Here is a 5,343-nt window from a genome sequence, read left to right as displayed (position 1 = left end):
TTCAGTGCTTTCCTGAAATGAAGTATAACTGTACATGTTTTTATATTGACTTTTTTCCTGAAACCATGTCCAAAGCAGTTATTTTAGACAAAAAGTCACTGTGGGCTCTTGTCAAGCAATAATGGACCATGCTGGTAAGGAAATATGTCTCTCTAGGGCACTGTTCAAATCAAGTGGTGGTGGCTAAAGTGAAATCTCAAATTCCAAAATACAGGATTAGGGTGTGGTGGATTTTTTTTTATTATTATTATTATTATTTATTTATTTGTTTGGGTTTTGGTGTGTTTCTTAATAGCTTATCTATCAATTTTGTAGGTGAATTTCACATTCCTTAATGGGGGGACGGACAGAAAAGTTATAATGAGAACAAATAGCAGTGAGTTGCTCCAGAATGTCAGCCTTAAATTTTAGTTTCTGTGTTTTTTAAACTTTAATTTAGTGTACCATTTGTTATATATTTATTACTGTAGTTGAAACTTTCAGTAAAATATTTAAATCTAAAGCAGCATCCAGTTAAATGTATTGGAGTTCAAATATTTGTTTAAACAGACACTGAATAATCTGTTTAAAACAGTTGAATTAAAATCTTATTCCGTAGTTATTCATGTTTGGCCACCAATGCTGTAACTACTGTGATTTTATGGGAAAAAAAAAGACCATAGTGTTTTGTTTCAGGTTTCGGGTTTGTTGTTGGTTTTGGTTGGTTGTGGGGAGTTTTTTGTGTTTTGTTTTGAGGTTTTTTTATGTTTGTTTGGTTTTGGTTTTGTTTTTTTGTTATTATGGTGACAGCTTATTTAATGTATTCGGGAAACAAAAACCCCAGTCTTGCAGGTGGTTCTATGCTTTAAAATCCAAGCTTAATTGTTCCTTTATATTAAGTTAAGCATATAGTTAAACGTCATCACAGTCAGGGGTCTGGTTTGTAAATCTGCAATTTGGTATATTATATAATCTCTCTTACTTTAAAGGTCTTTGTAAATTCTGTAGTTGTGTAATACATCTTTAATAACACCAGAAAATTATAGAAAAGACCAGACCCTTCTCTCTTTGCCACTGAACACAGTATCTGTGAATTTTCCCTGAAAAAACAATCATTCTTGATTCATTCTCTGAAGTGCCAAGGCTCACTGGTTTGGATTGAGATAAAGGTGGACTCTGAAATACTTTATTTCAATATACACTATTTGAAGGAAATATAAAAGCTGTCATCATAAACCACTTGTTCAAAAATTGGTTTAGGGATTTTTTATTTTTTTTTTTAATGTACATATTTCCCAGCATAAATAAAAGATGTGCATGTACTGAAGCCAGCTGGATACTAAGCTCCTTTACAGATCAAGAATGATTTGACAGATTTTTTTTTTTTTTAATTTATTTTTTAAATAAAAGCTCATTTCTATGAATGAATTTTCCTCTGGTTGTCAGTAGACACAGAATTTTATGACTGTATTGCAAGTCACTGGAAAATGAAGGGTTATAATATGAGTTCTCATAGCCCTCTTAACTGATTGTGCCTGTATAATTTAATATTTTGTCTAATATAAAGCTAATTTTTTAAAGCAAAGTTTTAAAGGAATGGTTTTTATAGAAAGGTCAATTTTTAGATAAAGCAAAAGAAGATTTTTAAATAAAATAAAGCAAAGCTTTAAATTAACCCTATGGATAAGTCCCATCTAATATATTTTTATGATACAAGAATGTTTTCCTATCTAACTTCTTTCATCTTGCTTTTCACAATATTGTACACATGAAGAGCATGAATTGTTTTGTGTGTAAATAAGGTTTAATGCACACTGTACTTTTAAGATCACTAGTGCACATTTGTTTACAGCCGAAAATACTGTTCTCCGTATTCATTCATTGCAAGCGTATGTTTCTCCAGCACACAACTTTTCCTTGAAACCCTGAGTAATAAAACTATCTTGAGGCCTATAGAATGATTAATATTTCTAACTTGTAATGTCTTTTTTTATTATTATTAATTTTAATAATAGAGCCCCTTTTCAGGGTAGGTTTTGTAAAAGAAAAATGAATTCTATTTAAATAAAAGTGTAAGAAGCTGTATATTTTCCTTAAAAAAACAACAACAAAAAAAACAAAACAAAAAACAAACCAGCAAGTATTAAATGTAACAATTTTTTAGAAGAATAAGACTTGGGATCCAAATCTGGAAACTTTTCTGTAGTTGACAGTGTCAAAATAAGATTTGCTCTAAGCTTGGATGCCTCACTTTTGACTGTTCAGAAACCTATTCCCTGTGTTCAATGACTACTAGGAAAAAGTTGGGGATATTGTGATATGAGAAGTAAATGCAGAAACTACCTTGGAAAGGAAGCATAAAAAAATGTGGAGACACTCAAAATACCATGTGCATGAAAGGGAAGAGGAAAGCTTTCTGGGATCTTAAGGAATTAGTCAAACACTTGTCCAGTTAGATAAATAATACAGGTTCTGTTGTCATTATTGAATAGGACATTGATCAGCAGCATGGCTGAAACTTTGAAACATGATGGTGAACTCTACACTACATGGAAACCTTGAGAGCTGAAATGCTTTCTTAGTGAAACTGGTGGGAGGATTGGTTGGGTAGTTTTGGGCTTTTTGGTTTTAACATTAGTGGACAAAGATGTTTGTCACTGTGTTTGTATGTCTATTAAGAAGTAAGAAAAGGTAACCTGATTAAAGAGGAATAAATTCATGCTTTTTTAATCTAATTAGCAGCAATTAGATAAAGGATATTTTATAAGAAAATGTTATCATTTCTTCTTCTATGCATTCATATAATTTCTTCTTCTAATGTTGACCTTCTGGAAGTTCATAATTATGGTTTTGTAATATATTTCATAATTTTAAAAAGTTGTTAAACACACATCCCCCCACCCCCACCCAGTACTCACTGAGCCATTTAACACAATCTCATTCTAAACAGCTTGGGGTTTACTATTCACTTTTTTTGAGAACCCTGAGTGTGACCCAGACTCATAGTGTGCTAGGTGTTAACCAAGCATAAGACATCTAATGTTTTGAGGACTTGCTATTCTGACGCTTAGATCTAGCAGTTCTTCAGTTTATTTTCTAGTAGAATTCTTTGCTTTCTAGTTCTTTCTGGTAAGTTTGCATCCAGTGTTCTTGTAATTGTATGAAAGTGCTTTTCTCTGGACTCTGATAAAATGAGGTATTTAGTTGTATGTGTAATGAAACTATGACTTAATCCGAAGTTGTGTTTAAGTTTCCTGCTACATTAATGCCCAAATGAGAATACATGTCTGTGATTTTAATGTTCTCATAATGGATAATGTATCTTGCAATACTCTAGCTTGATGCTGTAGTTTTTTTAATCTGCTTCTCTGTCTTTTCTGTCTGTGGTCATTTGACACAATGTGAATTTGTAAGAATATAGTGATATTACAAACTTGTCCAGTGCCATTGTTCTTTCTTTGTATCTGCAGCTCATTTAATTTCATATATATATTGTTTCTATGTTTCTCCTCAGTCCTGTATTTGGATTTTTTTTTTTTTTTTACGTTGTGTCTTGCAGGATAGGATATTCTGTTCAGAAGTAAATCAGTGACAGGTAACAGGAGTGGATGGTGTAGTGATCTGAAGTGTAGAGGGCAAGCTGGTATGTGTGCTCCTGCTCTTGGGAGTCTGCTTACTTTGCTGAGTAGTGTGAAACAGGAGTAGATGATGATTCTTGATCTCTTTAGCTGTTGTCTTTTCTCTTTTCCCTGGGGTAACTCCCTGACAATGAAGTAATCTGAATTCATACTTATTCTGGAAATAGAACAGTGTTTCAGCTGTTGATGTTTTGGGGACAGAGAAGTGTATCTCAGTTGCTGATCCAATTAAAATCCCAGAATTTTTGTCTTTGATGATTTATCTGCTATGAATTGCAGCATTCCCCATCATCTTTTTCAGAAAACTTTGTAGTAGCAAAGGTCTGAGCATGCCCAGAAGTAAAGGTTTTGTTCTTTATGTTTTGCAGTTATAAATTTATTCATTCCTTCAGCAGAACAAATCTTGTTTTAATAAAATGAAGACTGATTAATCTTTTGTAGTTTCTTTATTCTTAAAGTGGAATTTAATTTGAAACTATTTGCTAAAATTTGCTGTGGTGAGAACATAACAATGCTATGGAATAAGCTACTACTTTGAAGAAAGCCAGTTGTAATTTAAATACCTGTTCACAACTGCATGATATCTTGACCCAGTGAAGTCTTCTGCTGATTTCAGTGATGACAAAATTCATCCCATCCTCTGGTAACGGAAGCAATTACATCCTAGAATGGCATTGAAAGAGTGTCAGATGTGGTTGAGATGTCTAATTGCATTTTGGCAGCAGGAAACCAAGAAGCACCAACCACATGGCAAACCACATCCCTGCAGAACTTACTCATGGACAGCCGTTTTCGGAACGTGCACTTAATAAATCAGGGTGGTGGCTGGAAGTATCATAATATTAAGTAGCTTCCTACTTTATGCGAAATGGATTGGCTTCTCTGTAATCGTAGAACAAATCAGTTTTGATTATGATCTTACGATGCCGGCAGAACTGCCTTCAAAGCTGTGTGCAAAAATACTTTTAGGAGGTTTTTTATTTCCTGGAAGTATACTAGTATACCTTGAACAGTAGAATACACGATGTAGAATACCTCTTTCTTTAAATTTAAAAGTCATTTGCTGTTTGTAACAGTGCCTGTTTAAACCAGCATAATCTTTTGCAGGAGCAATGCCCGCACGTGTCAGTTTGGATCAGGAAGTGGCTGAAAGGCATAAGCATGTTGTTTACTGAGACCTCACAGCATCATAAAATTTTAGGACGCGCTCTGCAGTTCTCAGGCCATGCTTGAAGATAGCTATGTGTGATGTAGTTGCCTGAATTAAGTTACTATTGTGCTGTCAAATATTGTGCTTCAATTCATTGAGGACATAGCATTCAACCGTCTAAACTTGGAGTTATAAACATGGTAATGAATTTTAAGTCTGGTGATTGCATCTTTCTTAGGAAATACAAGCAATTAATGATATGCTTATGGAGTGCCAAGTACAGTGGGGGGCCCTGTTCGAATTTGAATATTTGAGAGTTATGATGCAATTAATAGCATAGTTTTAGTTGGCTTTGGATTCACTGGGGTAATTAGTCATTTGATGCACAAAATTACTGTATTTCTATGATCCTGGAAGTCAAAATTATTTTCTTGAAGTGCAGAAATGTTGTTTTTGATGAAACATATGAACACAGATGATTATTACAGCTTATGTGATTTCACAGTGTCAGCAGTTCTAAACCTAGGGTTTTTCTTTGTCAGTTCCTTTCTTAGAGAAAACTGAAAAACAGTTCTT

The sequence above is a fragment of the Pezoporus wallicus genome, unplaced genomic scaffold (genome assembly GCF_028554395.1).
Source record: "Pezoporus wallicus isolate ANWC-B61680 ecotype Strahan unplaced genomic scaffold, APGP_CSIRO_Pwel_v1 contig_6732, whole genome shotgun sequence".
In the NCBI taxonomy this organism is placed as follows: Eukaryota; Metazoa; Chordata; class Aves; order Psittaciformes; family Psittacidae; genus Pezoporus; species Pezoporus wallicus.
Note: the sequence above shows the minus strand (reverse complement) of the source record.